This window comes from Bufo gargarizans, chromosome 1 (assembly GCF_014858855.1).
Source record: "Bufo gargarizans isolate SCDJY-AF-19 chromosome 1, ASM1485885v1, whole genome shotgun sequence".
In the NCBI taxonomy this organism is placed as follows: domain Eukaryota; kingdom Metazoa; phylum Chordata; class Amphibia; order Anura; family Bufonidae; genus Bufo; species Bufo gargarizans.
The window spans coordinates 51,630,902-51,653,281 of record NC_058080.1 but is presented as its reverse complement, the minus strand read 5'-3'; positions in this window follow the sequence as shown (position 1 = coordinate 51,653,281).

The window sequence follows — 22,380 nt, the reverse complement described above, 5'->3', positions numbered from 1 at the left end:
CCGTAGCCATGACCACAAATATATATATATATATATATATATATATAAAACAAGAAAAATGAGCGGCACTCCAAAAAGTAAAGTGGTGAATCCTTTATTCACACCAGTGGTGCAACGTTTCGGCTCTGATCGCGAGCCTTCCTCAAGCAAAGACACAACTCAAATGACTGTGATTATATAGGAAATACAAATCATGTGACAACAACCCAGTGGGTGTGTTTAACAGATCATAAATATATGGCAATAGTGTACATTGAATCAACATAATATCTATAGTGTACAGCACATATACACATATACTGGTCATCATCAATAGAGAATCACAAATATAGGGCATATCTGCAAATCAAGTGCATAAACCTGATCATATAGTGTACCGACGGTCAGTGTACATAAATATAAAAAGGGGGGGAGGAGCAATGAAGTGTTATCACGAAACATACTTAACAGGCAAGGAGGCTCATTCATTGCCGTGAACTCGGCGTTCCGGATGTCCGTCTGCGCCGGCGTGGCAGCGCACCAATGATAGATACTCGGCATACCGGACACGCTGCGCGTCATCACACTGGCGCTGCGCGTCATCTCCATGGGCCGATCCTCCTCAGTCACAATGTAGGACACAGTGTGCTGTCCTGGGCGCATGCTCAGTGAGAAAACGAGCTGCAGGCGCCATCTTTATGACTGGAGAGCTGCCCATTCATACCTACTGTGCAATCGCATCCAACCACAGACAAAAAAACGAGCATAGGGGGCCAGAAGAGGGCACAAGGAGTCCCATAGACAGGGTACCAATGTGCCCCACGACGGAAAAAACACACCAGCCACGGAAAACCGCGGCATTTGCAGGAATAACGTCAGAGATTCTGACGTCCCATACTGCCCGTGAGGGATCTCCTCCAGTGGTACACAGATGCTGCAGAGTGTACATGGTTCAGCTCCCAGTGTCAAAGAGTAGAATATGTGACAACAGAGGAATATACAAGGTGTCGATAAATATCAACACCTGGTGCCTGTCACGCCTGACTGTAACAGAACTAAATCAAACATAATATGTAAAATATGATAAATATGATAAAAATAGACTCCTTCCGTAGTATGTTGCGTGCACTCCAATCGTATGATCCACACCCCAAAGTGCAAATAGTGAGTGATCTGAAAAAAGAAGAAAAGAAAATTAAAATAGGAATAAAATGAGTTGTATAACTCTCTTAGTGTATACACAATTAGCAAAACAGTATCCGGCAAAGCACCAGGGGCAAACAACCCTCACAGGACCTCCCCAAAATTGTAATCAACGTTTAAGCCCTTTGGCTTCAAGCTGTCCAGTTTATGGATCCAGCTAAGCTCTCTACGTTTGAGTATCCTGGATCTATCCCCACCACGCCGTGGCTGGGGTATATGATCCAGGATCCAACATCTCAAATCGCCTTCTTTGTGTGTGGCCTCAGTGAAATGTTTAGATAGTGGTAAGTCCATGCGTTTTTTGCGTATGCTGAGACGATGATTATTGAGGCGTGTCTTCAATTCAGTTGTTGTCTCGCCCACATAAAGCAAATTACATGGGCAAGACAACACATAGATGACATAGTTGGAGTCACAAGTCAAGTGAAATGGAATGCTGTAAGACACCCCAGTATTGGGATGTACAAAGAATCTTCCCTTACGAATGTATCTGCAGTTGACGCAGATTAAACAAGGAAAACAGCCTAAGCCAGACTGAGTCAATTTAGTTTGTTTCAAAGCTACCCCGGGGCCTATGTCAGCCTTAACCAGCTGATCACGTAGATTACGGGATCGGCGATATGATGACAATGGTGGGCGTGAGAACTCAGGGATATCTTTGAAGCATGTACCCAATAGACCCCAATGTTTATTCAAAATCTTGTTAACTGACGGGCTCAATTCAGTGTATACTGAAACAAACGGAATCCTGGCCTTGTTCTGGACAGTGTTCCGTTTCGTCAGTAATTCCGTTCTATCAAGCGTTCGTGCTCTATTCATATGTTCGTCCAGCAGTCGTTTGGGATAACCCCTGTCCCGAAACTTAACTGCCATGGAGTCTAGAGTCGCATCAAGTTTATTCTCATCTGACACAACACGCTTGATGCGGAGAAACTGAGAGAACGTCAACGACCGGATCATTCTCCGAGGGTGTAAGCTATTGTAACACAAAAAAGTGTTGGTGTCAGTAGGTTTTGTGTACAACTCGGTATGTAGTGCACCCTCATTGAGTGTGACTCGTGTATCCAAGAACTGGATCTCAGTTCGGGAATGAACAAGGGTGAACTGTAAGTCAGGATCCTGGCTATTCAAAAAACCATGGAACTGGGCCAGGTCGGTCTCAGTGCCGGTCCATATGAGGAAGATGTCGTCAATGTATCGCCACCACCTCAGCACCTGGCTGAAGTGGTGGGACAGATAGACGACATCCTCCTCATAGCACCGCATAAATATATTTGCATACGTGGGGGCCACGTGAGACCCCATGGCCACCCCACGTTCTTGCAAGTAAAATACATCCCTGAAGAGAAAGTAGTTGTACTGTAACACAATCTTGAGCAATTCGATGATAAATTCAGAGGCCTGAGGAGAAAAGGCCGAAGTCCCCAACATTTTCTCCACAGCCCTGAGACCCTTGTCATGGGCAATTGATGTATATAACGAGGTAACAAACAAATGATGCAAGTAACACCGAAGACACCTGGGTTAAATCAACACTTTGTAGTTTAGTCAAGAAATCAGACGTGTCTTGTATATAGGATGATCCCCCTATGGAAAATTCCCGCAGTACTTTGTCCAGGAAAACGGCTATGCCGCTGAAGATGGAATCTGAGCCCGAGACAATGGGTCGACCCGGGGGATCGATGAGGGTCTTGTGAATCTTGGGCAGCACATACAACACCGGAGTGACAGGATGCGCTACCTCAAGAAAATCACTAAGACCCCCATCGATGATACCCGCGGCCTTGGCCTCCCTAAGACACCGGCGGATGATATCCGCTATCATGAATTTGGGATCAGAATCCAAAATCCTATATACCTGAGGGTCATTTAATTGTCGCATGATTTCTTGTACGTATTTTGTGGTGTCCATTACTACGACCGCACCCCCCTTGTCAGCCGGTTTAAGGGTAATGGTGGGGTCGGATCTAAGGGAGATCCCTCACGGGCAGTATGGGACGTCAGAATCTCTGACGTTATTCCTGCAAATGCCGCGGTTTTCCGTGGCTGGTGTGGTTTTTCCGTCGTGGGGCACATTGGTACCCTGTCTATGGGACTCCTTGTGCCCTCTTCTGGCCCCCTATGCTCATTTTTTTGTCTGTGGTTGGATGCGATTGCACAGTAGGTATGAATGGGCAGCTCTCCAGTCATAAAGATGGCACCTGCAGCTCGTTTTCTCACTGAGCATGCGCCCAGGACAGCACACTGTGTCCTACATTGTGACTGAGGAGGATCGGCCCATCGAGATGACGCTCAGCGCCAGTGTGATGACGCGCAGCGTGTCCGGTATGCCGAGTATCTATCATTGGTGCGCTGCCACGCCGGCGCAGACGGACATCCGGAACGCCGAGTTCACGGCAATGAATGAGCCTCCTTGCCTGTTAAGTATGTTTCGTGATAACACTTCATTGCTCCTCCCCCCCTTTTTATATTTATGTACACTGACTGTCGGTACACTATATGATCAGGTTTATGCACTTGATTTGCAGATATGCCCTATATTTGTGATTCTCTATTGATGATGACCAGTATATGTGTATATGTGCTGTACACTATAGATATTATGTTGATTCAATGTACACTATTGCCATATATTTATGATCTGTTAAACACACCCACTGGGTTGTTGTCACATGATTTGTATTTCCTATATAATCACAGTCATTTGAGTTGTGTCTTTGCTTGAGGAAGGCTCGCGATCAGAGCCGAAACGTTGCACCACTGGTGTGAATAAAGGATTCACCACTTTACTTTTTGGAGTGCCGCTCATTTTTCTTGTTACATTCAATAGGGAAATCATTCCATTCCCTTTGAGACGTGCACCCGCCTTTTCCCTGTTGAGCCAGTGCCGCCTTTTTTCTTCATATATATATATATATATATATATATACACAGTATATATACAGTACAGACCAAAAGTTTGGACACACCTTCTCATTCAAAGAATTTTCTTTATTTCCATGACTATGAAAATTGTAGATTCACACTGAAGGCATCAAAACTATGAATTAACACATGTGGAATTATATACATAACAAAAAAGTGTGAAACAACTGAAAATATGTCATATTCTAGGTTCTTCAAAGTAGTCACCTTTTGCTTTGATTACTGCTTTGCACACTCTTGGCATTCTCTTGATGAGCTTCAAGAGGCAGTCACCTGAAATGGTCTTCCAACAGTCTTGAAGGAGTTCCCAGAGATGCTTAGCACTTGTTGGCCCTTTTGCCTTCACTCTGCTCGATTGGGTTCAGGTCCGGTGACTGTGGAGGCCAGGTCATCTGGCGCAGCACCCCATCACTCTCCTTCATGGTCAAATAGCCCTTACACAGCCTGGAGGTGTGTTTGGGGACATTTTCCTGTTTAAAAATAAATGATGGTCCAACTAAACGCAAACCGGATGGAATAGCATGCCACTGCAAGATGCTGTGGTAGCCATGCTGGTTCAGTATGCCTTCAATTTTGAATAAATCTCCAACAGTGTCACCAGCAAAGCACCCCCACACCATCACACCTCCTCCTCCATGCTTCACGGTGGGAACCAGGCATGTAGAGTCCATCCGTTCACCTTTTCTGCGTCGCACAAAGACACGGTGGTTGGAACCAAAGATCTCAAATTTGCACTCATCAGACCAAAGCACAGATTTCCACTGGTCTAATGTCCATTCCTTGTGTTCTTTAGCCCAAACAAGTCTCTTCTGCTTGTTGCCTGTCCTTAGCAGTGGTTTCCTAGCAGATATTCTACCATGAAGGCCTGATTCACACAGTCTCCTCTTAACAGTTGTTCTAGAGATGTGTCTGCTGCTAGAACTCTGTGTGGCATTGACCTGGTCTCTAATCTGAGCTGCTGTTAACCTGCAATTTCTGAGGCTGGTGACTCGGATGAACTTATCCTCTGCAGCAGAGGTGACTCTTGGTCTTCCTTCCCTGGGGCGGTCCGCATGTGAGCCAGTTTCTTTGTAGCGCTTAATGGTTTTTGTGACTGCACTTGGGGGCACTTTCAAAGTTTTCCCAATTTTTCGGACTGACTGACCTTCATTTCTTAAAGTAATGATGGCCACTCGTTTTTCTTTACTTAGCTGCTTCTTTCTTGCCATAATACAAATTCTAACAGTCTATTCAGTAGGACTATCAGCTGTGTATCCACCTGACTTCTCCACAACGCAACTGATGGTCCCAACCCCATTTATAAGGCAAGAAATCCCACTTATTAAACCTGACAGGGCACACCTGTGACGTGAAAACCATTTCAGGTGACTACCTCTTGAAGCTCATCAAGAGAATGCCAAGAGTGTGCAAAGCAGTAATCAAAGCAAAAGGTGGCTAGTTTGAAGAACCTAGAATATGACATATTTTCAGTTGTTTCACACTTTTTTGTTATGTATATAATTCCACATGTGTTAATTCACAGTTTTGATGCCTTCAGTGTGAATCTACAATTTTCATAGTCATGAAAATAAAGAAAACTCTTTGAATGAGAAGGTGTGTCCAAACTTTTGGTCTGTACTGTATATATATATATATATATATTATAGCTTACAGTGAATGACTGTAAATACTTCTAGTTCTGAAGACTCCAGCAGGCTCAGGATCAGTGCTCTGGGCAGCTGGGCTAGGGCTGGAAGAGGGCACCGCTCTGCAGTTCAGGAAGGAGACCGTTGCTCACCCGAGCATTGCACTGCCTCCGCGTGTCATCACGGTGGGTGGCGTACACAAAGGGCAGGGGAGGTCGGGAGGAGGAGCAAGCTAGTACCGTATTTTTCGATTTATAAGACGCACCTGATGATAAGACGCACCTAGGTTTTTGAGAAGAAAAAGAAGAAAAAATATATTTTGAACCAAAAGGTGTGCTTTTGGTGGGTTTTGAACTAATGGTGGTCTTCTGTGAATGACACTATTATGGGGGATCTGTCGATGACGCTGTTATGGAGGGGATCTGTGCATGAGGCACTGTTATGGGGGCATCTGTGGATGACGCACTGTTATAGGGGCATCTGTGGATAACGCACTGTAATGGGGACCTGTGGAAGACACTGTTATGGGGATCTTTCGATGGCACTGTTATGGGGGCATCTGTGGATGACACTGTTATGGGGATATCTGTGGATGGCACTGTTATGGGGGATCTGTGGATGACGCACTGTTATGGGGATATCTCTGGATGAAACTGTTATGGGGGCATTTGTGGATGACGCACTGTTATGGGGGTATCTGTGTGGATGACAATGTTATGGAGGTATCTGTGGATGACACTGTTATGGGGCGATCTGTGGATGACACTGTTATGGGGGGATCTTTGGATGACACATATATAGCATCGTATGCTATAATATATGTGTCACCCACAGATCCCCCAACCCCCATAACACTGTCCCTGTGCAAATAGTGACTCGGGGTTGGAGGCCGGCAACTGGTTTTGGAATCGCGGTGGGGCCTAGTGCAGTCACTGTACTCTATTACACCGGGCCCCGCTCACAGCAGTCTTTATTATGTAAGTGTAGTCATGGTTGGAAAGCTGGTGCTCGGTAAAGCACCCGAGCATCCCGAGGTGTTCGACCGAGCACCCGAACACCCAAGCACTTTGATGCTCGATCAACACTAATTATTAGACATTTTCAATTGTGCTTTCACACTCTTATATAATAAACAAGGTCATTTAAGGAGAACACTGTTTTTCAGTGTAGAACTGGAGTGGACAGAAGAGCCATCTATTGTACTATGGACACTGTGGTTAGAAGGCCAAGTGCAACTCAATGCAATTAATTTCTCCTTGACAAGTCACAAGTATTTTCAATTAAAGGATTGTGCACCGTGTATTTTTATACATCTTCAATTACATTAGAAGCCCCAAATGTTGATGTCCAGGAAATGGGACCCTCACCAATGTCTGCTTGCTTGTTTTTTCTCCTAAAGAGAAAACATACTGTGTTAAATTTTATTGAGGAGGTGTGTTGCTTAATCTTTTGAATAAGGGAGTTTTAGTTTTGTTTTTGCATTTTCATTTTTCTTCCCTGTTGTCTGAAGCCATAACATTTTTATTTTTCTGTTCACATAGCTGTATGAGGGTTTGTTTCTTGATGAACAAGTTCTGCTTTCTAATGCCACCATTTAATATGGCATACAATGTAGTCAGAAGCGGGGAAAAAAATTCAAAAGGGATGTAATTAGAAAAAACACAATTCCGTCAAGTTTTATGGGTTTTGCCTCTACCACATTCCATATGCGATAAAACTGACCTGTGTCCTTCATTCTCTGGATTAGTATGATTACAAAGATATCACGTTTTAATACAGAAAAAAATTAAAACTTTGAAAAACTAAGTTTTTCTTCTTTTCATCGCCACATTCTTACCCCCATAACTTTTTTATAGTTACACTGACAAGCAAAAGGGTAACAATGTTTTGAACAGGCTCCATATCTCACCATCCACTACAGCTTCGAACGTGAGACTACCATAATTTTATAGGAATGAAAGAAAACCGTCACTCCCAAAAATCTTTGCTGGTGATAGATTTATTGGTCACTCATATTAGGGTGACGGACCAATAAATCTATCACCAGCAAAGATTTTTGGGAGTGCCGGTTTTCTTTCATTCTTCTGATTTTGGGATTACGTCCACACAAACCGAGCACCCCTTAACCAGTATGCTGTGCCGCCTGACTTCATCACACAGTGTACCATAATTTTATAGACAATCATCTTGGCTATCTCACAACTAAATTGGACTTACAACTATTTAGCATATGATTATTTATGCAGATTATTGTCATGTAACTGAATTGTTACTGTTTTGCTCAAAAAATTCTAATTTTAATTTTTATTATTTTGTTAGTATTTTGTAAATCCACCTTTGGCTTTCAACACTGCCTAAATCCTTCTGGGCATGCTCTCGATCAGATTCAAGCAGGTCTCAACTGAAATCTGTTCCCAGGTCTCTTCTAAACGTTCCCAATGTTGGTGCATAATGGTCGACTCCTAAATTGTTTGGAAGAACGTGCTTTAAAACATCAGGTATGATGTTGTATCGATCAGGTAGTGTAAGGGTTACGCCCTCTTCACAGTGACAGACCAAACTATGACAGACCAAACTCCGCGTTTAACGCACCGCAAACAACCGCAAACAGTCCATTTGCACAACCGCAAACTCCCCATTTGCACAAGGTTGGATACTAAGCTAGCCATGTCCCATTCGTTGTCCTCACTGAAGGTCTCTTCCTCCACCCAGCCACGTACAACACCAAGGGTCCCCGAAAGGTGACAACGAGCACCCTGGGACGCCTGCTGTGGTTGGTCTTCCACCTCCTCAAAGCCACCTTTCTCCTCTGACTCCTCTTCTTCAGACTCCTCTCTCTGCGTTGCCGCAGGTCCAGCAATCAACGACGACAAGGCTGCTTCTGGTGGTAATGGTGACCACAACTCTTCCTCTTCATGCTCATCTACGGCCTGATCCTGCACTCTTCGCAGGACACGCTCCAGAAAAAACGCATATGGGATGAGGTCGATGATGTTGCCTTGGGTTTGACTGACCAGGTTTGTCACCTCCGTAAAAGGACGCATGAGTCTACAGCCAATGTGCATGAGCGTTAAGTAACGCGGCCAAAAATACCCATCACCGCAGAGGCTGCCCTCTTTTTTTTTTATTAAAAAAATCTGTTCTTACCAGTTTAATCTCTGTTTTGTCCCCTATCAGGGGCCGGTGTATGGAACAGATTTTAGGAACCGGGAGATGGAAATAGATGGTTGGTCGGTCCTCTTACTTCCAATTTGGGGCACTGCGCGTGCGCCGTGCAATGTACTGTGCCACCCTACATGAGTGGTGTGTTAAGTAGTACTATTCCTATCAGTTTAATCCCTGTTACGTCCCCTATCAGGGGCCGGTGTATGGAATAGATTTTAGGAACCGGGAGATGGAAAAAGATGCTTGGTCGGTCCTCTTACTTCCAATTTGGGGCACAGCGAGTGCGCCGTGCAATGTACTGTGCTACCCGATATAAGTGGTGTGTTAAGTAGTACTATTCCTATCATTTTAATCCCCGTTGCGTCCCCTATCAGGGGCCGGTGTATGGAATAGATTTTAGGAACCGGGAGATGGAAAAAGATGCTTGGTCGGTCCTCTTACTTCCAATTTGGGGCACGGCGCGTGCGCTGTGCAATGTACTGTGCCACCCTATATGAGTGGTGTGTTAAGTAGTACTATTCCTATCAGTTTAATCCCTGTTACGTCCCCTATAAGGGGACGTGTATTGAATAGATTTTAGACAACCGCAAAGAGTTTTCAATAGTTGACACACTCATGACATAAATTTTATTCCTCTATGCATCAATCTTGGTGTAGTGATGACTGTGCTCGTGCGCACGTTTGGGAGATTGCAGGCGATGGCGGTTTTTCAAAGCATATGGTCGTGCTGAGTTAGTTCAGTGACAGTTAAGTGACCCAGAAAACCATGATTCTGCAGTGTGGGCCCATTGTTGGCCTAGTAGGCTTTAATGATCACCTTAGATAATCACAAAGAAAATGAATGTTTTTTCTATGCAAAATTATCCAGCCGATCGCTTTTGGTCTGTCCACAATGAAGTAACGACCTTATCATCTGGGGTGTGCCAACATTGCCATTGCCAACACACTCATAGAGGTGATCGCTTCATTGTGATACGCAAGCCCCTTCACCACAACAAGGTAACGATCATGAAGGGGAATTGACACTTGTATGTGCCTTTTTTTTTGTTTTGTTTTTGCAGCCACAGTGCAGCACCAGAGGCCAGAAAAATCAGGCATGTACACATGCCTGAAAAATCAGGTATTATTGATGTTTTCCAGGCAGAAAGTGCACTAAAACATTGCGGCTTGAACCCTAGTTGGTGGCGGAGAAGTCACGCAAGTCATCCGGCATGCAGAGATTAAATACAGCAGCGTGGGGACCATTTTTAGCCCAAGGCATCTCATCAGGCCTTTTTTAGTCAAATGTATCGCCCACTGTCAGTCCCTTCGGGATCCATGCCTCATTCATCTTAATAAAGGTGAGGTAATCTAGACTTTTTTGACCTAGGCTACTTCTCTTCTCAGTGACAATACCTCCTGCAGCGCTGAAGGTCCTTTCTGACAGGACACTTGAAGCGGGGCAGGCCAGAAGTTCTATCGCAAACTGGGATAGCTCAGGCCACAGGTCAAGCCTGCACACCCAGTAGTCAAGGGGTTCATCGCTCCTCAGAGTGTCGATATCTGCAGTTAAGGCGAGGTACTCTGCTACCTGTCGGTCGAGTCGTTCTCTGAGGGTGGACCCCGAAGGGCTGTGGCGATACGTAGGACTTAAAAAGCTCTGCATGTCCTCCATCAACAACACGTCTGTAAAGTGTCCTGTACTTGCCGGCGTGGTCGTGGTAGGAGGAAGATTACTTTCACCTCTTCCCCTGTTAGATTCCCGTTGTGCTGTGACATCACCCTTATATGCTGTGTAAAGTTTACTTTTTAACTTGTTTTGGAACTGCTGTATCCTTTCCGACTTCCAGTAATTCGGTAACATTTCAGCCACTTTCTGCTTATATCGGGGGTCTAGTAGCGTGGCCACCCAGTACAGGTCGTTCTTCACCCTTTTTATACGAGGGTCCCTCAACAGGCATGACAGCATGAAAGACCCCAATTGCACAAGGTTGGATGCCGAGCTACTCATGTCTCGTTCCTCGTCCTCACTGATCTCATTGAAAGTCTGTTCTTCCCCCCAGCCACGTACAACACCACGGGTACCAGATAGGTGACAACGAGCACCCTGGGATGCCTGCTGTGGTTGGTCTTCCTCCTCCTCAAAGCCACATTCCTCCTTTGACTCCTCTTCCTCAGACTCCTCTTCCAGCGATGGTGACCACAACTCTTCCACTTCACGCTCATCTACGGCCTGATCCAGCACTCTTCGCAGGGCACTCTCCAGGAAGAAAACAAATGGGATGATGTCGCTGATGGTGCCTTCGGTGCGACTGACTAGGTTTGTCACCTCCTCAAAAGGACGCATGAGCCTACAGGCATTGCACATGAGCGTCCAGTAACGTGGCAAAAAAATACCCAGCTCCGCAGAGGCTATCCTAGCACCCCGGTCATGCAAATACTCGTTGACGGCTTTTTCTTGTTGGAGCAGGCGATCGAACATTAGGAGTGTTGAATTCCAACGTGTCGGGCTGTCGCAAATCAAGCGCCTCACTGGCATGTTGTTTCGCCGCTGAATATCGGAAAAGTGCGCCATGGCCGTGTAGGAACGCCTAAAATGGCCACACACCTTTCTGGCCTGCTTGAGGACGTTCTGTAAGCCTGGGTACTTATGCACAAAGCGTTGTACGATCAGATTCAACACATGTGCCATGCACGGCACATGTGTCAACTTGCCCAAATTCAATGCTGCCAACAAATTGCTTCCGTTGTCACACACCACTTTGCCGATCTCCAGTTGGTGCGGGGTCAGCCACTGATCCACATGCGCGTTCAGGGGGCGGACATGAGTGCTGGCCCGGTGTGACTCTCTGCTTTCAGGCAAGTCAACCCCAAGACGGCGTGACACTGTCGTATCCGGGATGTGGAATAGCCCCTGGGAAGCTAGGGGGGGGCAGTGCAGTTGATGTGGAGCAAGACACAGCAGCAGAAGAGGACTCAGCCAAGGAGGTTAGCGAAGAGGATGGAGTAGGAGGAGTAGAGGAGGTGGCAGCAGGCCTGCCTGCAAGTCGTGGCGGTGTCACCAACTCCTCTGCAGAGCCACCCATTCCATGCTTGGCAGCCATCAGCAGGTTTACCCAATGCGCAGTGTACGTGATATACCTGCCCTGACCGTGCTTTGCAGACCAGGTATCAGTGGTCAGATGGACCCTTGCCCCAACACTGTGTGCCAGACATGCCATGACTTCCTTTTCCACAATAGAGTACAGGTTAGGGATTGCCTTTTGTGAAAATAAATTTTGGCCGGGTACATTCCACTGCGGTGTCCCAATAGCTACAAATTTTTTGAAGGCCTCAGACTCCACCAGCTTGTATGGTAAAAGCTGGAAGGCTAAGTTCCGACAAGCCAGCTGTCAGATGTCAGGCAATGGGGTGACTCTGTGACATTGGCTTCTTACACTCAAACATTTCCTTGACAGACACCTGACTGTGGGCAGATGAGCAGGAACTGCTGAAGGTGAGAGGCGGAGTGGCGGGTGGTTAAGAGGGGGCAAGGAGGACAGCAGTGGTTGACATAGCTGAAGATGCTGGACCAGGATGAGGATGGGGGCTTTAAGTTTGTGTGCTGCTTGTACTCATCATGTGTTGATCCCATAGGCGTTTGTGATGTGAGATCATGTGCCTTCGCAAAGCAGTTGTACCTAGGTGGGTGTTGGACTTCCCACAACTCAGTTTTTTTTTTTTGCCACAGGTTGCAAATGGCATCGCTGTTATCAGAGGCAGACACACAAAAAAAATGGCACACTGCTGAGCTTTGCAATGACAGCATTCTGGTGGTGGCAACAGCATGCGTTGATTGGCGTGCTGTCTGGCTGACCCCGGGTGCCGATACATGCTGTCTGACTGTGCCACTAGCTCCTTGCGACGACCTCCCCCTGCTTCCAACTCGTCTCCTCCTTCTCTCTGTCTCCCCATCTGAACTTTCCCCCTGTTTTTCTTCTCTTCGAGCGGGCACCCACGTGACATCCACGGACAAATCGTCATCATCAACCGCTTCACTTGTATCTGACAACTCAGCAAAGGAAGCAGCAGCGGGTACAACATCATCATCATCACACCGTACGTCCATGTGTGTAATGCTGCCTGACTGAGACATATCCCTGTTATCTACATCCTCTGGCAATAATGGTTGCGCATCACTCATTTCTTCCAAGTGATGTGTAAATAACTCCTCTGACAGATCAAGTGTAGCGGCTGTGGTGCTAGTGTTGGTGATGGCGGTGGGCGGGCGAGTAGTAACTTGAGAGGTGCCCGAAGCTGAGCTGGAGGAGGATGGTGTGTCAAGGTTCTGAGAGGAAGCTGTAGAAGATTAGGTGTCCTGTGTTAGCCAGTCAACTATGTCCTCAGAACTTTTCGAGTTCAGGGTACGTGGCCTCTGAACACTGGGCATTATTCTAGGGCCAAAGGAAATCACAGAACCACGACCACGACGGCCCCTGCGGGGTGGCCTGCCTCTGCCTGTAATTTATTTTTAGATTAGTGGTACTATGCGTGCAATGTACTGTGCCACCAGACATGAGTGGTGGGCAGTGGGCACAGTACACTTTGTGGGCCTGACATACACTGGCAGGCAACTGCAATTATATTACAGAGAAAAAATTGTATTGCTTTTTTATCTGCAAGGTACTGTGCCACCAGATATGAGTGGTGGGCAGTGGGCACAGTACACTCTGTGGGCCTGACACACACTGGCAGGCAACTTCAATTATATTACAGATGAATAATTGTATTGCTTTTTATCTGCAAGGTACTGTGCCACCAGATATGAGTCGTGGGCAGTGGGCACAGTACACTCTGCGGGCCTGACACACACTGGCAGGCAACTGCAATTATATTACAGAGAAAAAATTGTATTGCTTTTTTATCTGCAAGGTACTGTGCCACCAGATATTAGTGGTGGGCACTAGCAGTGGGCACAGTACACTCTGTGGGCCTGACACACACTGGCAGGCAACTGCAATTATATTACAGAGAAAAAATTGTATTGCTTTTTTATCTGCAAGGTACTGTGCCACCAGATATGAGTGGTGGGCACTGGCAGTGGGCACAGTACACTCTGTGGGCCTGACACACACTGGCAGGCAACTTCAATATATATATAAAAAAAATTAATAAGAAAAGCAGACTGAAGTACTAGCCCTAAAAAGGGCTTTTTGGGGTTCTGTCAGGACGCTGTCCTTACAGCAGATCAGATGAGTCTTTGAGGACTGGAGTGGACACAGAACACTGGCCTAGCTAACGATTTCCCTATTAAATCAGCAGCAGCAGCACTCTCCCTGCTCTCACTAACACTGTAGCTTCAGAATGAATCTAAGATGGATGCTGTCCTTGCTTTTTGATAGGCGGTGGGAGGGTCTGGGAGGGAGGGTATGCTGCTGATTGGCTGGAATGTGTCTGCTGACTGGGAGGTACAGGGTCAAAGTTTGCTCAATGATGACGTATAGGGGGCGGACCGAACATAGCATATGTTCGCCCGCCGCGGCGAACGCGAACAAACGATGTTCGCCGGGAACTGTTTGCCGGCGAATAGTTCGGGACATCTCTACTGCCCGCCGGATCCGGAAAAACGTGTGAAAACGGATTACATTTGAATCCTGATCAGGATTCTGATCACAATGAAAAAATGCATTGGGAAAAACGGATCCGCCATTTATGGACTTTAACTTTTTTTGCACATTTTTCGGGTTGAACATGCAAAAGCCAGATCTGGTTTGACGGAACACACGGCACTGGATCCGGCATTAATGCAAGTCAATGGGAAAAATGTCGGATCCGGCGTTCATCTGCTGGTTCTGATGCTCCTGCTTCTCCTTCTCCTAGTCAGTCATTCCATCAGCAATCTATCACCAAAGCGATTGCCAAGAGACAACAGTATGCGTGCACTCATCCAAGGGCGCAGAAGCTGAACGCGGTCCTTGCCAAGTTGCTGGTACTGCAGTCCCTCACTTTCCAAGTGGTGGACTCTGCACCTTTCAGAGAGCTGATGGCTTGTGCTGAGCTGAGGTGGAGAGTCCCAAGCCATAATTTCTTTGCCAAAAAGGCAGTACCAGCCCTGCACACACATGTAGAACAGAAGATGGGCCAGTCCTTGAGCAGGTCGGTGTCTGCCAAAGTGCACGGCAGCACCCACGTGTGGAGCTGTAACCAGTGGCGTACCGCCCATAGAGGCAGACCACGCCACTGCTATGGGGCCCGGGGCACTGGGGGGCCCGTAGCGCAGATAAGGCCCCGCCCACTGATGACCTGCAGCCGGCTATGCGGCTGCTTTTCTCCCCAGGGCCCCCCCCCATGTTTAGCTGAATCGCCTCCCAGAGGCGCGGCTAAGTCCTCAACACCCGCCCCCCTCCTCAGCGCTGCGCTCTGAAACACCCGATCCTCCTCTCGTCGGCGTCCCAAATCCCGCGCAGGCGCAGTGCCGGCGATTGCCTGCGCCTGCGCTCTGATAATACGGCTAAGGGCAACAGCTTCAACATCGTCACTGGGCATGCGCCGAGCCCAGTGACGATGTTGAAGCTGTTGCCCTCAGCCGTATTATCAGAGCGCAGGCGCAGGCAATCGCCGGCACTGCGCCTGCGCGGGATTTGGGACGCCGACGAGAGGAGGATCGGGTGTTTGCAGAGCGCGGCGCTGAGGAGGGGGGCGGGTGTTGAGGACTTAGCCGCGCCTCTGGGAGGCGAATCAGCTAAATGATGGAGGCGTTAGTAGTTTTCATATTTAGGCGGGCACGGCACTAATCAGAGGGGCACCGTTCCTGGGCACCGTGGAGAAAGAAAAACGCCCCTCTGGGCTCCAGTCCTTACAGCAAGAATCGATTTTTAGAAGAAAGGACAAGACTGACATGGAAAAGAAGAACACAGATGGAAAAAAGGTACTTTATTAAACATGGATCCATGAGTACCTTTTTTCCATCTGTCTTGTTCTTTGGATTGTGAGTCTTGTCATTTCTTCAAAAAATCGATTCTTATGATATGTAAATGACGCTGTAAGGAGCCCAGAGTGGCGCTATTCTTTCTCCACTGTGCCCAGGAACGCCCCTGTGAAGTGCCGTGCCCGGCTAAATTTGAAAACTAATAACGCCTCCAAGTTCATCTAAATCGCCTCCCAAATCCGATCCTCCTCTCGCCGGCATCCCAAATCCCGTGCCGGCGATTGCCTGCGCTATGATAAGATGACTGACGGCACTGCGCCTGCGCGGGATTTGGGATGCCGGCGAGAGGAGGATCGGGGTGTTTGCCACTGAGGAGGGGGGTGTTGAGCACTTAGCCGCGCCTCTGGGAGGCGATTTAGATGAACTTGGAGGCGTTATTAGTTTTCAAACTTAGCCGGGCACGGCATTTCAGAGGGGCGTTCCTGGGCACCGTGGAGAAAGAATAACGCCCCTCTGGGCTCCTTACAGCGTCATTTACATATCATAAGAATTGATTTTTTGAAGACATGACAAGACTCACAATCAAAAGAACAAGACAAATGGAAAACAGGTACTCTGTTAAACATGGATTCATAAAAAAAAAATTGGGGGTAAATTGCTAGTGACAGATTCCCTTTAAGGCTACTTTCACACTTGCGTTCAGAGCGGATCCGTCTGGTGTCTGCACAGACGGATCCGCACCTATAATGCAGACGGTGGCTCCGTTCAGAACGGATCCGTTTGCATTAACATGAACAAAAAAAAAAAAACATTTTTTTTTTTTGTTCATGATAGTGCAAACGGATCCGTTTTGACTTTACATTGAAAGTCAATGGGGGACGGATCCGTTTGAAAATTGAGCCATACTGTGTCAACTTCAAACGGATCCGTCCCCATTGACTTACATTGTAAGTCTGGACGGATCCGTTTGCCTCCGCACGGCCAGGCGGACACCCGAACGCTGCAAGCAGTGTCCGCCTGCTGAGCGGAGGACAGACGGAGCCATACTGATGCATTCTGAGCGGATCCGCATCCACTCAGAATGCATTAGGGCTGGACGGATCCGTTCGGTGCCGCTTGTGAGAGCCTTCAAACGGAACTCACAAGCGGAGACCCGAACGCAAGTGTGAAAGTAGCCTAACATGGCACCCCAAATAAGGAGACCTGCAGGCTGCAGCAGATATCCCATGTGACAGGTCACCCCCAGGAAACCCCTAACAGTTTCTGTAGGTCATGTATAAATTTATTTAATGGGGGTGTGGCATGGGAGGAGCAAAGTCAGGAAGTGGGAGGGGCCATGGTGGGTAGTGGGCGGGGTTAAGGGGCCCAATTCAGATTTTTGCTATGGGGCCCAGTGATTCCTATGTACGCCTCTGGCTGTAACTGCATTGACCAGGAACGGGTACGCTGATGCCAGTTATGCAGTGTGTCAGGATATGGGTGGATAATAGTTTGTAGTTTGTTCGTGATGCCAGATGCAGCGTGCGCAAGGTACTATCACAGGGCACTTCCAAGGTGTTATAACGCACGTCCCAGATTAGGAATGCCAGAGTGGTGTAATGGCCTATAATGTCTCTATAGGGTAGTGGTAATTGCAAAATTTGAGTGTAGTGATAGTAGGAGTAATAGAGGAATTTTGCAGCAGAAATTATGTCCAGACCTTTAGGTGAAGTTCAAACATTTATTTACTGAAGATAACTTGTATCCAAGCAGTATACAACTTTGGTCTCTGGTCCCAGCAGGTTTTAGCAATCATTGGCAGGAATAAATGCTTCTGCTTGATATGTGGGGAGCTTGCAGGATAGGATGTCTGCTTGGTAGCTCTGTAACTGTGGCAGGAATTAATCTTCTGCACTTTTCTGTACCTTCTGTTTTGTGGGAACAGACTAGCTGAGGAAGAATGGCTTCTCCTAGGTCTCTGAACTTACAGATAGTTTCTCAGGGGATGTTTTCTTCCTGGAGATCTGGAGGTTGTCTTTTCTGCTTCTTTTTATCCAGCTGAGGCTACAGGTGCTCAGTCTGGGGATATGATGAATGTCTCAGCCGAGACAAGATCCTTGCTGTCTTCCCTATGCAAGAGATCTCCTCATACACACACACCCTACCCCTAGCAAGGGGTGGGCTACACACTGACTCTAACTTCCTTCTCCACCCAAACAGCAGGATGTGGGAACAGTTCACACCTACACAGAGGGAGAGCTAAGCTGGAATAATCCATTCCAGCCTAGATATACTAAACTAGGACTTGTACCTGGCCAATGCATTGCTGCCACCTGCTGGTAAACCTGTAAAGACATGAGCAAAATTATATCAGCTGACAATATACAGGCTCTTAGAAGATAGTAGCGGAGTAGAGGCGTGTAGTAACACAACTCTGGGGTGTTATATAACTACAGTCAAGGAAAATATATCTCCTTTATGGCCTAATGGGTAAATGTGGTTCCTGCACAGCGAAACCTGTTCTCACGCCGTTGGTCCTGCGACAATGTCTGCCTCTGCCTCCTCATCCTCCACCTTGTCCTCAGCCTCCACTGCAGGGACAATTCACAGTGCCCCACCAGCATACCACATGTGCAGGACATGGCGGTATCACACTGTTCTGCATCTCGTTTGCTCGTCACACAGGGGAGGAACTGCTCCGCGTCCTTCGTCAAGAAATCGAATCCTGGATTTCTCTGCGACCACTCCAAATCAGAACCATGGTGACCAACAACGGAAAGAACATGGTGTTGGCGCTGCGTCAAGGAGGGCTGAGCCATGCGCCCTGCATGGCGCACGTGTTCAATCTGGTTGTCAAGCGGTTTCTGAAGTCTTCCACCCATCTGCAAGACATCCTAAAAATGGTCAGAAAATTTAGCATGCACTTCAACCACTCGTACACCGCCAAGCACAGACTCCTTGAGCTACAGCGGCAGAACGGCGTCCCCCAACATAGGCTGATATGCAATGTTTCCACCCGTTGGCATTCCACCCTCTATATATTGGATCGACTATATGAACAGAGAAAGGCCATAAACCATTTCTTGATGATCCAAGGGGACAGGAGTAGTGATGGACGGACATCTGCCGGGACGGTTCGCGAACGCGATCAAATGTTCACAAACCGCAAGTTCGCGGCGGGTCCCATTCATTTTAATGGCAGACAGGGCAGATGAGGAAGATGAGGCAACGGACACAGACTCACCGTGGCAGTATGCAGTGGAGATGGAGGGAGGGAGTACCTCCGAGTCACTTGCACTAATGGCCCGATGCATGCTCACTTGCTTGCATAGTGACAGCCAAATTGTCACCATTTGGCAGAGGGATGACTTCTGGCTCTCCACCTTGTTGGACTCTCACTACTGGTCCAAAACGTTTTACACCCGCTAAGAGGGAGAACAAACTGAACTACTATAGAGACAAACTATGTAGTCAGTTGGCCGCTGCCTATCTGTGCCATCGTCCATCCTCTCGCATTTCTGACCAGAGGGGCCCTCTGCGCTCACGTTCCTCTGCCATGGCTGCTGTGGCAGGATGGAGGGGGAGGAGTAGTTCCTGCTCCATCAGCAGCAACTTGAGTCTAGAGTCGCTGATGAGAAGCTTTCTTCACCCGCTTAGTGAAGAAACTACTCACCAGCAGCAGCTAGACCTGGAGCAGGACCTGAACCAGCAGGTGGTGGCATAATTGGACAGCACCCTGCCACCCCACATTGAAGATCCGCTGGACTACTGGGCAGCCAAACTGGATTTGTTGCTGCAACTAGCAGAGTTTGCCCTGGAAAAGCTGTCCTGCCCGGCCAGTAGTGTGGTATCAGAGTGGGTGTTTAGTGCTGCGGGGACCATAGTTACCCCATGAAGAACTCACCTGTCCACCCAAAATGTGGAGAGACTGACCTTTGTCAAGATGAATCAGGCGTGGATCAGCCAGGATTCCACCCACCAATGTCTGATGCATCAGATTAGATCATCCATGCCGCCTCACCCAAACCTTGACAAAAGAGATCGGTTTCCTCTGGCTACCTGCCTCAGCTACTATTCTGATGCTGATACCCGCCTGATGCCACACATCTGATGCCAAGTGCTCCTTTTTACACCCACCATTATCAGTGGGTACTGTTATTGCAACCCACCTCCCCACTCTGTCACCTGGTCACTCTGTGGTCTCCTCATGCTACTGCTGCTGCCACCTTCACACTCTGTCATTGTGCCACTCTGTGGCCTCATAATGCTGCTGCTGCTGCTACCTCAACACTATGTCACCTTGCCACTCAGTGGCCTCATGGTGCTGCTGCTGCTGCCACCTCCACACTCTGTCATTGTGCCACTCTGTGGCCTTATCATGCTCCTGCTGCTACCTTAACACTATGTCACCTTGCCACTCTGTGGCCTCATCGTGCTGCTGCTGCCACCTCCACACTCTGTCATTGTGCTACTCTGTGGCCTCCTCATGCTGCTGCTACCTCAACACTATGTCACTGGCCACTCTGTGGTCTCCTCATGCTGCTGCTGCTGCCACCTCACCTCTACGTCACTGGGCCACTCTGTGGTCTCCTCATGCTGCTTCCACCTTACCACTATTATGTCATTGGGCCACTCTGTGGACTTCTCAAGCTGTTCTCCCACCCTCCCCACTCCATGACTGGGACACTATTTTGCCTTTTTGGCCTGGATGACATCACCATTTACTTGACCCTTCTTCTGATCTGTGAGAAGGAAGAAAAATGAGACGCACAATGGATCCTTCCTGTATACCAGCTGTAAGGCCTGCATGACATGGTCCCTATTTTGCTTTAGAATAAGCTTATAATTTGGTAGCCAAAAACAGGAGTGGGTACCAAACACAGAAGACATGCAAATATTCCATTCACGTGTCATCTCTGTTTTGTATCCACTCCTGTTTTTTTGGCATTAGCAATACTGATAGATTACTGACCAAATGCTGCCTGAGTGAAGACAGATGCTCAACAGACAGGATCCGTTTTTCAGGGGTTATTGTTCTGATGAATCAGAAAAAGGGAAAATAATCAGCGATGTCAACACACACTTACTGCTGACCCCCTCTCCACTCTGTCGGGGGCTCTACTTGTGTAAGTGTTTAATAGAACAAGTTCTGTACATCTAAGTGGAATCAGTGAATTGGTATAAAAGGAGTGTGCTCTTTCACGCTATAGTAAGATTTTGTGCCTCTGCCCGGTTCTTTATAACTGGCGCTAACATCGACCTGTATGGCTGAGTTCACACTTGAGTTATTTGGTCAGTTTTGGCCACGTAACTGCCCAAATAAGTGCAGTGTATTGATTCTAAGAGCGACGCCTGTCATCTACTTGTCATACTGACTCACAGTATTGTTTCACTACCACAGGAGACTCCCTATACGTGTTACTGCACGGCACAGTGTTCTACACCACTATAAAATGTGAAGTTGCACATATTGCACCAAAATATTTGCATCATTAGTGCCGATTATATTGTAGCACTCTATTTGCATATAAAGCTATTGTAATGTTCTGCCGTGCCAACCATTTTCTCCAGTCTCAGAAAACTTCTAGCAGCATAAAAAATGGATCTATAGTGACCCACGCCTGTATTGCACGCGCATATTACATTGCTGATTTTCGCGATCAAGACCAAATATTTGTGAAATATCACAAATTCGAATATTGCCCCTGCCACTCATCACTATTAATAATATCTCAATAATCTTGAAAGGTGGTAACTCATTTATCCGTAAATGTAATATCTCAAACCTCATTTTTGTGTTTTTACATGCATTTAATAAGTGATCTTCAAGCATGGATTCTGTGCTGTCTCTAAACTAATAATGTTGGATGTTTCCTAGGCAGTGAAATATTGTAGTCACGCTGAACCTTCACATTGTCCCGTGTAGACACATATAATCCCATCTTGGTTAATAAAAATAACTGATGTGTCCTATGCCGTAACATGCAGTCAGCGCTCATATAAAGGAGCAGATACGTGGAGAGCCCACTTCCCCTCCATCTGCTATATGTTTGCTGTGTAGGATTTTATGACAGGTTTTAATATGCCACCGTTTACTTTAGATCTAGATCATTTCCTGTAATGTTCCACCAGTGTAATATATGGACAGGGCTGAGCTGCTGTGTCTTCACCGCTATATGTACATTTCAATATACAGAGGAACCGGGTGAATTATGGTATCTGTAATTTTCCATAGCACTCAGTTATCTCACACATCCCCTCAACCTTAAAGGGGTTGTGTCACCTCAGTAAATGGCATTTATCATGTAGAGAAAGTTAACAGCAGGTAGTTACGGATGTATTGTCATTCTCCATATTGCCTCGTTTGCTGGCTGGATTTATTTTTCCATCACTTCATACACTGCTCGTTTCCAGGGTTTACGACCACCTGCAATAAAGCAGTAGTGGTCGTGCTTGCACAGTATAGGAAAAAGTGCTGTCCTGTCTAGTGAAGGCGCACATGGGCACACAGACGCAGCGTGTATCTTTCTATCTATCTAATAGACACAAATCAATATGGTGGGCAGCACTGCAGACAAGGTAGAGCGGCTACGGAAGCGATCCAACATCCAGATCAAT